The following is an 18,530-nucleotide window of genomic DNA, read 5'->3' on the forward strand; positions in this document are numbered from 1 at the left end:
ATACTTTATAGTTGGTCCCTGTATCTGCAGTTTTCATCTGCATCTAACAATTCAACCAACACAGAAGCAGCCAGTATTGTAGTATTTTACTACTGAAACATACCTGCATCTAAGTGGAAGTGAGCAGTTCAAACCCGTGTTGTTCAAGGGTCAACTGTAGTTTTACTGGATCATAAAACAGTTGATACTTCATTTGCCTGTTATCTCATTCTGAAGGAGTGTGGATTAACCCTATAGTTTATTTGAGAACTGCAGCTGCCACCTACCAATACATTCAGTAAGACTGTGCAAGAATAGCTTTTTCTAGCCACTCATGAAATGAACATTTAAATAGCTATTCATTTCATTATCTATTTCTGATTATAAATTCTAGCAACTCTCCTTAAGACTCTGAGTTTTACTGCCCAATTAAGGCAAGGGGGAAAAAAAAAAGACATTAAAGAGGACCGCCACTTCATTACCCTGGACACCAGGTGTGGTCTGTAGAGGGCCAGCCAATCAGATTCAAGTTGCAAGCCTTATACACGGTAAGCATCTCATGCACATATCCGTGAGGGTGCACATGAGCTGCCATTGGCCCACATAAAGATAAACTAAAATAGAGAGTCAGCACAGAGGAGAGTCAAAATGGAGGTGGGGAGTAATCTAACAAAGTTCACCAAGAAACGAGGTTAAAAGAGCTATAGTTTGGTTAAAACTAACAAGAGGTTGGGAGTCAGCCCAATTTTATTTAGTGTATATGTTTCCCTTGTGGCTTCCCTTGTGGCTCAGCTGGTAAAGAACCTGCCTGCAATGCAGGAGACCTGGGTTCAATTGCGGGGTTGGGAAGATCCCCTGGAGAAGGGAAAGGCTACCCACTCCAGTATTCTGGCCTAGAGAATTCCATGAACTGTATAGTCTATGGAGTCACAAAGAGTCAGACATGACTGAGTGACTTTTACTTCACTATCAGTTCAGTTCAGTTCAGTTGCTCAGTCGTGTCCAACTCTTTGCGACCCCATGAGTTGCAGCACGCCAGGTCTCCCTGTCTATCACCATCTCCTGAAGTCCACCCAACCCATGTCCGTTGAGTCGGTGATGCCATCCAACCATCTCATCCTCTGTCATCCCCTTCTCCTCCTGCCCTCAATCTTTCCCAGCATCTATACTTTAAACCAATAAGTGTTGATAGGAATGGGGAAAACCAAATGACTAGGAAAATATTACAACTCTGAGAACCTGTGTTCACCTAAAGCAACAATTAACTGATTCAACTAACTGAGTTGAAAATTCAATTTCAGTTGAAATTTAAAGATCAGATATCATGTTGAAAGTTTGTAAAACAGTTCTCTCAAAACTAGATATATTAAGCATATGAGAAAACAGAAATTAGAAGATGTGAACAGTGTATTTTAACAAGGTTACTCGGATGGATAAATAGATAGGTAGATTAGTAGGTAGATGGATAAGTAGACCCCTTTATCTAACAATTAGAGAATGTACTTTTTCCTCAAACTTACTAGAGGATGACAATATTTAACTATGTGTGCTGTGCTGTGCTGTACTAAGTTGCTTCAGTCATGTCCTACTCTTTGCAATACTATGGACCCTAGCCACCAGCTCCTCTGTCCATGGGATTCTCCAGTCAAGAATATTGGAGTGGATTGCCATGCCTTCCCCCAGGGGATCTTCCTGACCCAGGGATTGAATCCATGTCACTAATGTCTCCTGCATTGGCAGGTGGGTTCTTTACCACTAGCGTCACCAGGGAAGCCCATTTAACTATATACTGTGCCACAAAAGGCTCTAGAGGATCAACATAGAGTTCTAATTTTCTGTAAATACTTAATTACAAAAATACTTAATTATTGTCTCTTCCACAAATATAAAACACAGACATAAGAAAATTCATGGGTTAGAGAAGAAATTTAAAGAAAGGTTATGAACTATTTAGAATTGAACAGCATCCAGAAAAAACTGTGTATTGAAACTTGAAGCTAAAGAGTTAGCATAGTTTTTAATGTATATTTTAGCAATGATTGAAGATTAATGAGCCAAGCTTTCAACTCATGTCATGCAATCTAAGATTAAGAAACAAGGAATACAGCAAAAAGAATCCTTAAGGTGATGCTGAAGGGAGATCCAGAATGATGGCACTACAGTTGACTTAGAGAGCATTGGTCCATTTTGGAGCAGGAGTTGGTCAGAGAGCTACAAGGGATAAATTTGAGGGGGATGGTGGTAGGTGTGATTATTTGATGTTTTGGATTGTCTTGAGTTAGAGGTGAAAGTTGCCAAATGTGAATTGTTTTTACTATTTCCCCATTATTATTTAACATCTATTTTATGCTTTCATTTTAAAAAGAATATGTGTCAGGTTTATTTTCTAATTTTTGGGAAAGTAGCCATTTTTATAGTTCATTTCCTTTTAAAAATTATGGATGATTATTTTTATTGTTTGGCTAAGTTTAAAGGGAAGTACTTTTGTTTGATTTAGAATGAATGCTGACTGGATAACAAAGACTACCCCCTTGAAAGTGTTCATCTGAGGACAGCTCTTAATTTTAAACACACTTTTCTCAGAGATTTTCATATATTTGTTGATTTGGAGTAGACTTTCATTTTTTTTTACCTTATTTTTAAAAAATATATATTTATTTTAATTGGAGGTTAATTACTTTACAATATTGTATTGGTTTATCTAAAGAGAACTATTCTCTTTAAGGAGAACTGATTGTTTACAAAAGAATGATGAAATACACAGCAAGTGCTATACTTACTAACATAAAATGGACAAATTGTGTCACAGGCTGCTTGTCTCCTTCAAGAGACAAAGACTAGATCAATCTGTACTATCCTTCTATATTAAGTTAGAACAGCTGGAGTTTAACATTTTTCTTCTCTCAATCTAAAGACTGGAAAATGTTCATATTGGATCTTACTTGTCTTTTACACTTTTGGTCTCCTGTGTTCTTTTTGGCTTGCAGTCTTGGTTAGTGTGCAGGATAAGTTTGAGGGGGAAAAAAAAATCCTTCTTATTTCAGGATGAAATATTTAAAATAAACAGGCTGTGTGTTTATTACTGTGGAAACCAGACAGTAAGTATGACTGTAAACAGAATGATTTCAAAAGACTTAAGTAATTAAATGCCAAGAGAACTGTAATAATACTCTCATCCTTTCATAACTTTTATATCTACCATAATTATTGAAATGCTTTCTGAAATAATGTTATAATTCTTACATTAATCTTTTGCCATACTTACATTTAAAGAATTTTAGTAGAAATACAGTCATTTATTTTGCTGACTGGAGAAACTTGTAGTTGTACTTGTTTTCCTCTATCATGATGGCTAGAACCTTCTGAAATTGTTAAATTCTCAGAAATTGCTTCATAATATTTTTCATGTTTGTTAACCACCAGTGAAATAGTGACTTTGTAAGTTCGCTGCATCCATCTGCTTTCTTCTCCTGTCTTGGCATGGAAGTATATTCTGAGAGCCTTGTTGTGACTGTCTAACTCTTTGATATAGACTTAAGATTTGATATAACACAAGTTATTTTTCATTCAACTTAGTGGCTAAACACCAGCAACAAATTTCTCTTTTAGTGCCCGGTAGGACATTTGGGTAAAGCTTAATGAGACCAAAGTTACTGGAAAATGAATACAGCTTGACCCTGATTCGTGGTGGTTCAACCAACCTTATCTTGAATGAGTTCTTGTTTCATTCAAGAAATTGTGTTTTCTAAGCTAAATGTATTAGTTTTCTATTGTTATATAACAGATTGTCACAAATTTAGCAGTTAAGGACCATTCATTATCTCACAGTTTCTATAGGTCAGAAGTCCAGCCTTGGCACCACTAGATTCTCTGCTCAGGATCTCACAAGTGTGAAATCAAAGTGTTAGCCAGACTGCATTCTCACCTGGAGCTCAGGTTCCTCTTCCAAGTTCAAATGGTTGGAAAAAAAAATAAAATAGCAGTGTATATTTCCTTGCTGGCTGTTAGCCAAGCGTCATTCTCAGCTCCTAGAAGCCACTCTTACGGCTCTCTCCATCTTCAAATCCAGCAACAGAGAATTTCCTTCAAGTTAACTCCTTTCTCTGTACAAAGATCCCACTCCATTTTGAAGATTTGATTTGATCAGGCCCACCAGAATAAATCTCTCTTGTTAAAAGTCAGCTGTACTATATAATCTAACCTAATCATAGATGTGAATATCTCATTAAATTCACAAATTCTTATTCCACAAAAGGAGAGGATTGTACAGGGCACATACTTCAGAGGACTCGAATCTTGACAGCCATCTTAGCGTTCTGCCTATCATTAAGATAATAGGTGCTGTTAGGCATGTATTTCTTCAGTTTCTTTTGTCCGTCTTCATATGTGTGTATATTCTTTTCTTCCTTTAGTTTCAGAAAAGAAAGAATCTTTATTCTAAGTCTAAATTCTTCTGTCCTGGTCTTTCCCACCGCTCCTTGAATTTACTCTATTAGGCCTCCATGTGTTTCCCCTCTCACACTCAGCCTTACTCTTATATTTTCATTTTCCCCCTCTTTATTATTTGCTCCTTCCCTTCAGCTTATATGTTGCCTGGTTTTCAGTGCTTTTCACTCTAGATTTGTCTGCACTTTTCTGTAGCTCAGGTTTAAGTCCACCATCTTTGCAGGAACTTTTCCAAAAAACTGATCTTCCTGTCTCTGGTCCTCCCTACTCTCATCTACTACCAGAGGGACATTTCTAAAATGCAAATCTAATCACACTATTCTGCTTACGAATCATCTGAAGTTCCACCTTGTTGCCTTTACCAGAAGACCAAATATGGACTATAGACATGTTATGTTTGACCCTTACATGCAGAAGACACTTTAGACAAGTTTCCAATAGCTTAAATCAGAAGCTTATACCTAGAAATCTAGATTTCATCTTTCTTGAGAAATTAAAAATCTTAGTAGTCTGGTCCACGTCTTCACAAGGCCACTACTTCTACTGTTACTACTAGTAGCTGTCTGTGGATGGGAATTGCTCTGTGTACTTTGCCAGCCCATTAACTTTATTCATTTATTTTACCTGCGTAGCACCTGAAGACAGTAACTTTACAAACCCTAACCTAGAGAATAAGGAATAAATGTCTTAGCATGGCATTTATCATTTTCCTACCTTCATCTCATTCATAGAAAGACAGAAAGTGAAGTCACTCCTTCGTGTTTTGACTCTTTGCGACCCCGTGGACTGTAGCCTACCACGCTCCTCCATCCATGGGATTTTCCAGGCAAGAGTACTGGAGTGGGTTGCTGTTTCCTTCTCCAGAGGATCTTCCCAACCCAGGGATCGAACCTGGGTCTTCAGCATAGTAGGCAGATGCTTAACCATCTGAGCCACCAGGGAAGTCAGTCCCATTCATAATTTTCAAATTATTTTGCATCTTAGTTGACTGATTGCATTTCAGTGTCTCCTGCAAGATTATCATTTCCATAAGGACAGAAAGTATGCTTTGTTTATGCTTTCATTCTCAGCCCCTAACAATTTCTAACACATACCAGGAACTCAGTGAAATTGATTTCATTGGTGCTGATCGTACTTTCACACTTACACGCTGATTTTATGTGTTCATATGTTTGCTAAAAAGGCAGTGCAGGCAAAAGTAGGCATCAGTTCTCTAGCATTATTGGAAAAAATCTTAAAGCATAACTTTATGATTACCAAAAGTGAATCAATAGAGTCATTTTGAGTGGCAGAGGATAATCACTGTAATACTGTTTTAGTGACAGTGGTGGTTGAAACCCTTCAGCACTATCAGTGTCTTATTCATTTTATTTATTTATTTATTTTTAAAAATAAATTTATTTATTTTAATCGGAGGTTAATTACTTTATAATATTGTATTGGTTTTGCCATACATCAACATGAACCCGCCACAGGTATACACGTGTTCCCCATCCATTCCTTTTATTTTTTCATTGGAGTTTAGAAATTTGGTCTCCTCTTATGATGTTATATGTTCAGAACATAGAGAAAATAGGGCTTTCAGTTGATGTTAATCCCTTTCTCTGTGAGATACTTAAAGACTTTCTGTTTGTTGACATCCATCAATCAAAAATATTTCTTAATGCAACTTTTCTAAATTGGTTTCCTAACCATTGCTGTTCACTACAGAGCATTTTGAACTATAGCTCTCTGAAGTATTTTTGAGAATGAAGATTTAGGTTATTGGAGAATTAAATACAGGTGATTAGTGGAATTTCTGCTATACTTCTTTATTGTTGCATAAAAACATGAAAATGTAAGTGAGTTATTGAACATGGAGATATCCAGAAGATTAAGTTTATAGTACTTTGTGTCCTTACATTGTTTTGTTAGGGTTTATCTCTACAGATTTTAATTGTTCTTCAGAAATACCATGTTGAACTATTAAAAAAAAATCTGTTTCCAGTATCCCACAGAATCATTTTTTCATGGAATGAGAGGTAGATACTCATGTTAAAAGGAGTCATAGATTGTTGTTGGCAATGAGAGGGAAGTCATATTTAATCCAGGACAGGGTGGTTCCTCTCAGTTACTCACTGAGATGATGAGACAGATACAATGGAAAAATTTACATCATTGCTCCTTTTCTCTCTCTTGGTAAAATTATGAACAAATTCTTTTTGTGATTCTCTTTTTGTGTTGATCTCATAGGTTCAAATAATTCTTGACTGTTCCCTTTTTCAATGATAGTTCATAGTGATGATATGAATTGTCTACAGGAAATTATTTCTGCATATGTTCCAACAACAGTCATTATTTGTGATATTCTCTGATTTTATTTTTAGATATTGTTCCAGTATTTTTTTATTTTGTTATTTATAATGTTCAATCCACACTCACAGAAAAAAAAACTTCAATAAATGTAGTTCTTACCCTCTTCACATTTTTTTATTGAGTTGACTATAGGATGGCAGAGCACAGTGAGGAAATTTTGGGAAACGAGTTTTCTTTAGGACATAACCGTAAGCTGTTTAAGACAGAACTACTACTTGTATTAGAGTTTTCAGAAGGAGAAAAAAAAGTATCTCCTATATAAAATATCTATCTGTATAGATAAATTATAAGATATTTGGTCACACAAGTGTAGATGCTGAGAACTCTCACAATCTGGAGACCCAAGAAAGCTGGTGGTGTAATTCAAAGGCTTGAGAGCTGAAGAGCTGATATTGAATTTCCAATTCAGGTCTGAAGCCCTAAGAGCCAAGGAGAATTAGGGGCAGGAAAAGATCCATGTGTCAGTGAAGTTGTCAGACAGAGAGAGAATTTAACTTTGCTCTGCCTTTTTGTTCTAGTCTGGCCCTCAGGTGTATGGTTAGTGCCTGGCCACAACAGGGAGGGCAATCTGTTCTATTCAGTCCACTAATTCAAATGCTAATCTCTTCCAGAAACATCTTTACAGGCAGACCCAGAAATAATGTTTAACCAGCTCTCTGGGCATCCAGATAAAACTGACATATAAAATAAAGCCTCATACTAGGTATTGATGGTCTTGATAGTGAGGGTCTGATTATGGTTCTGTATATTGATATCATGCTTAAAATTTCATGTGGCTACTATAATCCCCCAAATGTGCTTCTCTATTCTGAAATTGATGTACTTGTGAAAAATTTAATAAGCATTTAAAAAAAATGGAAGTATAGTTGATTTACAGTGTTATGTTAGTTTCTGCTTTACAGCAAAGTGATTCATCTATATATATATACACGCACACACTTTTTAAATACTCTTTTCCATTATGGCTTATCACTATATAGTTTCCAGTTCTTTATAGTAGGACTTTGTTGTTGTTTATCCATTTTATATATAATAGTTTACATGTTAATGAGCATTTTTAATAATACTTTTCATACTATATAATGGGTATTTTTTTTGTTATAAAAGAGTCTCTTTGTGGGCAGAGACAGTGTTTTATTTCTTTGTACTTTTGATATATATATTTGGTTCAGTTCAGTTCAGTCACTCAGTCGTGTCCGACTCTTTGTGACCCCATGAATTGCAGCATGCCAGGCCTCCCTGTCCATCAACAACTCCTGAAGTTTACCCAAACTCATGTCGATCGAGTCGGTGATGCCATCCAGCCATCTCATCCTCTGTTGTCTCTTTCTCCTCCTGCCCTCAATCCTTCCCAGCATCAGAGTCTTTTCCAATGAGTCAACTCCTCGCATGAGGTGGCCAGAGTATTGGGGTTTCAGCTTCAGCATTATTCCTTCCAGTGAACACCCAGGACTGATCTCTCCTTTAGGATAGACTGGTTGGATCTCCTTACAGTCCAAGGGACTCTCAAGAGTCTTCTCCAACACCACAGTTCAAAAGTATCAATTCTTTGGCGCTCAGCTTTCTTCACAATCCAACTCTCACATCCATACATGACCACTAGTATTTGGTTAAAAAAATTCCCTTAAACTGTTTACTGGAAGGTGTAAGAGTGAACATTTCTTTGACGTTATATGGTAGTTTTTTGTTTGTTTGTTTTTGAATGTCATTCACGTAGGGTAAACAGGTTGGACAGTAGTATTACTCTAAGTTTTTGAAGTTCAGAGATCAAAAACACAGCTTATTGGCAAAGCAACCTCATCTAGACTGTAATATTTATATTTGATATATCTTGTTCTGGAATTTAAGTACCAAGAATGTGGATAACATAAGGAAGTTTCAAATTTTAGAGTATTTTATACATATCCTGTTTTCTTCATGTTTTTAGTTTCAGGCAAAAGGAAAACATGTTGGAAGAAAGAAGTGTGTTAAGAATAACCAGAATTCAAATTTAAGTGTCAGTCTTTGATATCACATTTAGGTCTTAGGAAACAGCTATTAAAAACAATTTAATTGTTACAGTTGATAACCTCAAAATTTAAAGTAGACTTTGAATATATGTTTATTAGAGTTGTTGCTAATATATAGGATTGTTAAAAGTAAAAAACTCAATTAAACAAATACTAAACAAATAATAATTTGCATTTGAGATAGATATATACCAGTAGCTATTCAAGTCCAGAACATTTTTCTAGATTGTAGAGTCAAGGTGGTCAGATTTCTTAAAATCATTCAGAGGAGATCTACAGAGATGACCTTTGAGGGCAAAAGTATATTAAGAATATCCCTATGGATGAGAATAATTTGTTTAAGGGGAAGATACAGACAGAATGAGAAAAGCCATTTTTGGCCCCACTTCCTGATGTTCAAGCTGGTTTTAGAAAAGGCAGAGGAACCAGGGATCAAATTGCCAACATCCGCTGGATCATGGAAAAGCAAGAGAGTTCCAGAAAAACATCTATTTCTGCTTTATTGACTATGCCAAAGCCTTTGACTGTATGGATCACAATAAACTGTGGAGAATTCTGAGAGAGATGGGAATACCAGACCACCTGACCTGCCTCGTGAGAAATCTGTATGCAGGCCAGGAAGCAACAGTTAGAACTGGACATGGAACAACAGACTGGTTCCAAATAGGAAAAGGAGTACGTCAAGGCTGTATATTGTCACCCTGCTCATTTAACTTCTATGCAGAGTACATCATGAGAAACGCTGGACTGGAAGAAACACAAGCTGGAATCAAGATTGCCGGGAGAAATATCAATAACCTCAGATATGCAGATGACACCACCCTTATGGCAGAAAGTGAAGAAGAATTAAAAAGCCTCTTGATGAAAGTGAAAGAGGAGAGTGAAAAAGTTGGCTTAAAGCTCAACATCAGAAAACGAAGATCATGGCATCCGGTCCCATCACTTCATGGGAAATAGATGGGGAAACAGTGGAAACAGTGTCAGACTTTATTTTGGGGGGCTCCAAAATCACTGCAGATGGTGACTGCAGACATGAAATTAAAAGACACTTACTCCTTGGAAGAAAAGTTATGACCAACCTAGGTAGCATATTCAAAAGCAGAGACATTACTTTGCTGACTAAGGTCCATCTAGTCAAGGCTATGGTTTTTCCAGTAGTCATGTATGGATATAAGAGTTGGACTGTGAAGAATGCTGAGCGCTGAAGAATTGATGCGTTTGAACTGTGGTGTTGAAGACTCTTGAGAGTCCCTTGGACTGCAAGGAGATCCAACCAGTCCATTCTGAAGGAGATCAGCCCTGGGATTTCTTTGGAAGGAATGATGCTAAAGCTGAAACTCCAGTACTTTGGCCACCTCATGCGAAGAGTTGACTCACTGGAAAAGACTCTGATGCTGGGAGGGATTGGGGGCAGGAGGAGAAGGGGACGACAGAGGATGAGATGGCTGGATGGCATCACCGACTCGATGGACGTGAGTCTGAGTGAACTCTGGGAGTTGGTGATGGACAGGGAGGCCTGGTATGTTGCGATTCATGGGGTCGCAAAGAGTCGGACATGACTGAGCAACTGAACTGAATGCCTGGCTTCTGTTTCCTGTGAGCCTAATGTTCAGTAAACTGGAATATTAGCTCTGTCCAGTTTAGGAAAACAACCTAACCTTATGGGCACTATCTTCTGTTTATTCACTTAAAATTACTACTTCCATAGTTATTCTAATGGCACATGGACTGTGACAGTTGCTGTCACTTAATATATAGAATCCCTTTGGGAAGACTTTAGGTCCAGTCATTTCAAAAGCAGTTGGCTATCTCCATATAACTTTCTTTGGTTTATGCACTGGCCCAGGTAGCAATATTTTGGTGGCAAATTTGAGTTTATCCGAAGCATGAACTTGTCAAAACTTGTCATGATCTTGAGAAATTTACTTGCCTAGTTTAAAAGTTAAATAAACCTGTTGGCGCTACCTTTCTAAAAGGAACTCTGTATGTGCACACCAGACAGCATGGCCTGCTTCAATTTATAGCCAAGCACTGATTTATAAACTTAAATCATGATGATTTTTAGAGAGTCTACATTCTGTAGTTTTTTGAACTGACTTATTAAAGGGAATGCTTCTCCCACCCAGCATGTTGTAACCATGACAATAGGTACTAAAGTGTTTCCAGTGGTTAAACATACATTTTTGATCCAACCTTTTGAGTCATACAAAGAAAAAGTATTTTTTAAAAAATTTTATGAAATGTTCATTCTATGTCTGACTTTATTTCCCTAATGGCTGTGAATTTTCATGTAATCGTATTTCTCAGTATATACTGTATTTTCAGAATGCCACCCTCCTTTCTACTACTCCCTTACATGAGTTACAGATTCATCCTTTAGCACCCCATTGAATGAATGGAGATTACTACATTGTCAAAACACAATAACTGCTATACCATTTGGACATTTTTTGGCAATGAGTAAGTGTTCTCATTTGAGATTGCTTCATAAGAAACAGTTCACAGAAGTGGAACTGCTGTATGCCAAAAGAGTTGATTTCTTTTGGACTTTAACTGACTAGATTTCTGGTTTTAATATTTGCTAACAGCAAGGTGTTATTCTATGTAACATGACTTATTTACATAGTTACCACAAAACACTTGGTATTTCATCTAGTAATGACATTATTTCATTGAAAACAGCAATTTTAATGCTGTACTATTTTGACATTTATTTATACTTTGAACTTTTAAAGGCTAAAGATTCAGGTTATAGTTTGTATCAATTTTTTCTAAAATTAATCTATTAACATTGTAGACCTCATAAAATACTACTGCTCTCTTTACATTTATGTAAAGCAAATATTCTACCTGAAGTATCTTTCTGTGATGTAGATTGCCTTGTAGTATACCTGGTAGGGACTAAAGAATATTTAATCATATTTTAAATTTTTATGTAGGATTCTACAAAAACTTATTGACTATATACCATGTATTCCTTATATGACTTTAGCTGTAGATGCAGAGCTCAAAATCTGAATGTATTCAGTCATTAATTGACATAATACTTGAAACATAGTAAGTACTCAATAAGTGTTATTATTATTAGAAAAATATTGTGGTATAATTTGATTTATTTCATCACATTGGATAGTGAATCATATTCTCTGAATATGTCTTATTTTGTGGATAGTAATTCATTGACTTACGGTATCCAATTTTGTTATAGAAATCCAGTGCTATTCTAATCCTTATAATTAATTTACATATAATCTATTTTATTGCTCTGGAATCTTTTAGGATTCTCATTTTGTCCCAAATGCTATGAAGTTTGATGATGCTGTACCTTGCTGTGAGATCCCTGTTAATAAAGTGTGCTGGGACCTTTCCATTTGGAAATTTAAATCTTTCAGTTCACGCATTTCTTCTGCTTTTTAAATTCCTTCTCTTTTTTGTCTCTTTTGTCTAATCGTATCATGTGGAAATGGCAACCCACTCTAGTACTCTTGCCTGGAAAATCCCATGGATGGTGGAACCTGGTAGGCTACAGTCCATGGGGTCTCAAAGAGTCGGACATGACTGAGCTACTTCACTTCACATGCTGTGGTAAAGAACCCACCTGCCAGGCAGGAGACTTAAGAGACTTAGGTTCAATCCCTGGGTTGGAAGATCTCCTGGAGGAGGGCATGGCAACCCACTCCAGTATTCTTGCTTGGAGAATCGCCATGGATAGAGGAGCCTTGCAGGCTACAGTCATGGGGTCACAATGAATTGGATGCATGACTACTAGTGAGACTTGTTCTGCATGAGCTCTAGGACTGGAGATTTCATGTGAGGCACAAGTCACATAAACATGCCTCTTACCTGGTTTGAGTACTCTCAACTTGCTGCCTGCTTTCTGTCTTTCTCCAGTCCTTGAAATAGGGTTTTGGTTTTTGGGTTTTTTTTTTTTTTTTCAAATGGGAGAGAACCATCAGAGTCTATTATTGTTATCTCTAGGAGCGTTAATCTAATACAGCTTACCTTGCTATTATCTAAACTGGAACTATCTCAATGTTAACTTTTAATTACATTTTTCTTTGCAAGAAAATTCAATTAAATGAATGGTTACCATCCATTGTGCTCTCCAGTTCTTCTCAATCTCATTAAAAATAGTTGCTAATTTTTATACTTTACAAGTAGATTTTCTATTAGGTAATTATCACCTAAAATAAAACACCTTGAAAAATTTGAAATGTTTTTTAGACAAGTAATTTCTTTTTATCTTGTCTCTAGGTCAATAACAAAATAAATCAAAGTATTACTAGTTTTCTATATAAATGTTTTTTGATTGGGATTTGGTTGTTAGAGATCTGCCACTACATTATTATAGGTGCTTTTTTTAGGATTCTTAGTGAATATTTTGGGATGAAAAATCTGACAGAAGCATTTTTAATTCATAGTTTAAAAAGATAGTTATTAAGCTTTGTGAAGATTTTTTGAAAGAAACTCATAAGCCAAACAAAAAATGAACATATCTTTTTCTGGATTCCTAGACTTTATCACTTCATTTAAACTTGGATTTAAAAATACTTGGTACCTCTGTGGCTTGTTAAAGATCGCGTGTTTTGAGTTTACTGGTTTATAATAACTGATTTTAAGGAAATGAAGTTATAGTTAACACAAGTGTTTATGATTTTTTGTTGTTGCTGTTTCCAGAAAGTTCTAATGTCAATACAACGCCTTTAACTAGTCAGGCTATTTCATCAAATATATATAGTTCAGTGCTTCAGGAGTAGAAGAACGGAGGTTGGCTTTAAGTTTATGCAATTTTTTAAATGGCAAAAGTCCAGGATTTATAATCAGAAAAAAATACAAGATTCTATTGTTTCAGTTAAATTTTCTTAAGAGAATGTTATGAGGGGCCTGAGCAGTTCTTACTAAACAGGGTAAACTGGTTTAAATACAGAAATAAATCATTCCATTATATTTCGTACTATGTCCTATTAAGATATATTTCCTAAGTATCTTGTAGTAAGATATTTTATCATGTTGTAAGTTTCCCCGCCGGCCTCAGTGTTTGCTTCCTTATTGTTTCCATGAGGCCTTAGGAACTAAGCAACAGCAACAGTGATCTCCCCGGTGAGATTTTTCTCTGTCATAGCCACACTGAAATGCTACTGTGTGTTAAAGTAATCAACCACTTTTAGAAGACATATCCAATTCAAACTGTCTCTAGAGAGTAGAGTTTTTTTGTGCCGTTTGGTGTTATGTCCATTGTGGTTTATTTGTAAAATTCTTCATGGCCAGCCTTTATGTTTTGTTCATGAATTTTTTATAGGATAAGTTATCATTTTGAATGCAGTGGTTACAATTGCCTGTGCAGGACACCACTTAAAATAAATGTCAGAATTAGGATTCTAAAACAGAGATTGCTTAGGTTCCCATATACCATATATTGCTTTTTATATGACCAAGGAATTCAAGATAACAAAAAACAAGACTAAGTAGGTCGTTACATTCATATTTCTACCTACAGATCATTTGGTAGTCTTATTAGACTGGGCCACTCAGTGTAGGGAGTCTGATTAAAAAATAAGCAGACACTATGGATAAGAGTATGGAGGTTCCTCAATAAACTAAAAATAGAACTACCATCTAAGAGTGGTACTCCTGAGAGTATATCCAAAGAAAATGAAAACACTAATTTGAAAAGGTATATTCACTCCAGTGTCATATGCACCCCAGCAGCATTGTTTGTAATAGCTAGGATATGAATTTAAGTTTCCATCTAGAGATGAGTAGATAAAGGATATCTGGCACACACGCAATGAAATATTACTCAGCCATTAAAAAAATGGATTTTTTGCCACTTGCAACAACATGGATGGCCTTGAAGGGTGTTATGCTTAGTGAAATAAATCAGACAGAAAAAAACAAATACTGTATGTGTTCCCTTAAATATGGAATCTGAAAAATAAAGCTAATGAATGAATGTAACAAAACAGAAACAGACTCATAAATACAGATAACAAATTCGTGCTTACCAGTGAGGAGAAGGGTTGAGAGAAAGAGCAAAATAGAGAAAGGGGATTAAGAGACATAGACTACTAGGTATAAAATGAATAAGATGCAAGGATATAATGGACAGCACAGGGTATATAATCCATATTTTATCATAATGGTAATTGGAGTATAATCTATAAAAATATCATATTACTATGATGTACACTGGAAATTAGTATAACATTGTTAATCAACTATACTTCAATTAAAAAAAAGTTTAAAAAAAGAAAATGGAAACAAAAAATTAACAATGAGAAACAACCAAAGGACATAAAAATAACTCTTGATTAAAGAAGTGTAGTGATCCTGAATGGAGAAATTGCTCTGTAATTCATATTAGAACTTCCCTGGGACTTCCCTGGTGGCTTAGATGGTAAAGTGTCTGCCTACAATGCGGGAGACCTGGGTTCAGTCCCTGGGTTGGGAAGATCTCCTGGAGAAGGAAATGGCAACCCACTCCAGTACTGTTGCCTGGAAAATCCCATGATTGGAGGAGCCTGGTAGGCTACAGTCCATGGGGTCACAAAGAGTCGGACACGCCTGAGCAACTTCACTTTCGCTACTTTTATATTAGAAATATGAATTCCTTCTAAAATAATTTGAAAATGAGCGTGATTCCAAACCAAATTCCTTGTATATTATATATATACATATATATATATATATATATATTTATATATTTTGCTTTTTGCTTTTGGTTTATCTGAAGTTCTGATATGTGTCATCTTTCCCATGTTCTCTTGGTCAGAATTAGAAGCAAGTCACAGATCTACCTGCACTTCAGGGGAGGGCATTACACATGGCCTGAATAATTGGAGGGTGGGCAGACTGGAGACAGTCTTAGAGGAAATGCTGAGTACTTTGTAAGCACTCATTTTTCTGTCTGCAATCTTCTGAGGGCTTTTTGTTAGAGTGAGTTCTGAGCTTGTTACTGTAGTCCACAAAATCCTACGTGGTCTAGTTCCCTGTCTACCTTTCCAATCTCATCTCTGTTCTCCATCTCAGTTTTCAGAAGGACTTGTTCTGTGACCACTGTATCTAAGCATACTCTGCCCTCTAGTCACTATCTTATTACCATTTTATTTTCTTCCTTAAATCTACAACTGGGTGAAATTATTATTTGCTCATTGGTGTTGTCAGTCCTCTACTAAAATATAAAGACCAAGTGAGTAGACAGATTGTTTTTCTTGTTCAAAAGAGTGTCTCCAATGCCTAGCACATAGTACATACTCAAAAAGTCTGATAAATGAATGAATGAATACATTTTATATTTAACCATGTAAAAAAGGGGATGCTAATTTGAGTCATATATAGCTCCTATCTTTTTGTGGCATTTGGACTAGTACAAGAAAAAAAAAAAAACAGTATCTACTACTGTAGGCAAGAATCACTAAGAAGAGATGGAATAGCGCTCATAGTCAACAAAAGAGTCCAAAATGCAGTACTTGTGTGCAGTCTCAAAAGTGACAGAATGATCTCTGTTTGTCTCCAAAGAAAACCATTTAATATAGTAATCCAAGTTAATGCCCTCATCACTAATGCCGAAGAAGCTGAAGTTGAACGGTTCTATGAAGATCTACAAGACCTTCTAGAACTAACACCAAAAAAAGATGCCCTTTCCATCATAGGGGACTGGAATGCAAAAGTAGGAAGTCAAGAGATAACTGGAATAACAGGCAAGTTTGGCCTTGGAATACACAATGAAGCAAGGCAAAGGCTAATTGAGTTTTGCCAAAAGAACACACTGAGGGTCATAGCAAACACTCTCTTCCCACAACACAAGAAATGTCTCTACACATGGGCATCACCAGATGGTCAGTACTGAAATCAGACTGATTGTATTCTTTGCAGCTGAAGATGGAGAAGCTCTATATAGTCACCAAAAACAGGACCAGGAGATGACTGTTGTCTAGATCATGAATTCCTTATTGTAAAATTCAGATTTAAATTGAAGAAAGTAGGGAAAATGACTGGACCATTCAAATATGACCTAAATTAAATCCCTTATTATTATACAGTGGAAGTGACAAATAGATTGAAGAGATTATATCTGATAGAGTTCCTGAAGAACTAAGGATGGAGGTTCGTAACACTGTACAAGAGGCAGGGATCAAAATCATCCCTTCTTAAGAAGAAATGAAAAAAGGCAAAATGGTTGTCTGAGGAGGCCTTACAAATAACTGATAAAAGAAGAGAAACTAAAGGCAAAGGAGAAAGGGAAAGACATACCCAACTGAATGCAGAGTTCCCAAATAGCAAGGAGAGATAAGAAAGCCTTCCTCAGTGATCAATGCAAAAATCGAGGAAAACAATAAAATGGGAAAGACTAGAGATCTCTTCTAGAAAATTAGAGATACCAAGGAAATATTTCATACAAAGATGTGCACAATAAAGGACAGACACAGTGTGTACCAACAGAAGATTTTAAGAAGAGGTGGCAAGAATACACAGAAGAACTATACACAAAAGATCTTAATGATCCAGATAACCACAGTAGTGTGGCCATTCACCTAGAGCCAGATGTGCTGGAAGCAAAGTCATGTGGGCCTTAGGAAGCATCACTATGAACAAAGCTAGTGGAGGTGATGGACTTCCCTGAGCTATTTCAAATGCTAAGAATGTTGCTGTTGAAGTGCTGCACTCAATATGCCAGCAAATTTGGAAATCTCAGCAGTGGCCACAGGACTCGAAAAGGTCAGTTTTCATTCCAACCCCAAAGAAAGGCAATAGCAAAGAATGCTCAAACTACCGCACACTTGCACTCATCTCACACACTAGTAAAGTAATGCTCAAAATTCTTCAAGCCAGGCTTCAGCAGTACGTGAACCGTGAACTTCCAGATGTTCAAGCTGGTTTTAGAAAAGGCAGAGGAACCAGAGATCCAATCGCCAACATCTGTTGGATCATCGAAAAAGCAAGAGATTTCCAGAATAACATCTACTTCTGTTTTATTGCCTACCCCAAAGCCTTTGACTGTGAGGATCACAACAAACTGTGGAAAATTCTTAAAGAGATGGGAATACCAGACCACCTTACCTGCCTCCTGAGAAACCTCTATGCAGGTTAAGAAGCAACAGTTAGACCTGAACATGGAAAAATGAACTGGTTCCAAATTGGGAAAGGAGTACGTCAGAGCTGTATATTGTCACCCTGCTTATTTAACTTATATGCGGAGTATATCATTTGAAATACCAGACTGGCTGCAGGACAAGCTGGAATCAAGATTGTTGCAAGAAACAGCAATAACCTCAGATATGCAGATGACAACACACTTATGGCAGAAAGCAAAGAGGAACTAAAGAGCCTCTTGATGAAAGTGAAAGAAGAGAGTGTAAAAGCTTAAAGCTCAACATCAAAAAATGAAGATCACGGCATCCAGTCCCATCACTTCATGGCAATAAATGGGGAAACAATGGAAATAGTAACAGACCTATTTTCTTGAGCTCCAAAATCACTGCAGATGGTGACTGCAGCCATAAATTTAAGAGGTGCTTACTCCTTGGAAGAAAAGCTATGACCAACCTACACAGCTTATTAAAAAGCAGAGACATTATTTAACCCACAAAGATCTGTCTAGTCAAAGCTATGATTTTTCCAGTAGACATGTATGGATGTGAGAGTTGGACCATAAAGAAAGCTGAGCACTGAAGAATTGATGCTTTTGAACTGTGGTGTTGGAGAAGGTTCTTGAAAGTCCTTTGGACTGCAAGGAGACTA

The 18,530-nt window shown here is 36.5% G+C and overlaps 1 protein-coding gene and 1 non-coding gene across 2 annotated transcripts in view; one reads left to right on the plus strand and one right to left on the minus strand.

Annotated features, from left to right (window-relative positions):
• XRCC4 (X-ray repair cross complementing 4) overlaps positions 1-18,530 on the plus strand; it is a 282,226-nt gene that overhangs the window by 92,730 nt on the left and 170,966 nt on the right. The window lies entirely within an intron of this gene.
• Positions 5,296-5,367, minus strand: TRNAS-ACU (transfer RNA serine (anticodon ACU)). Its single transcript has one exon. It is a non-coding gene; the product is annotated as a tRNA-Ser (tRNA).

This window comes from Capricornis sumatraensis, chromosome 9 (genome assembly GCF_032405125.1).
Source record: "Capricornis sumatraensis isolate serow.1 chromosome 9, serow.2, whole genome shotgun sequence".
In the NCBI taxonomy this organism is placed as follows: domain Eukaryota; kingdom Metazoa; phylum Chordata; class Mammalia; order Artiodactyla; family Bovidae; genus Capricornis; species Capricornis sumatraensis.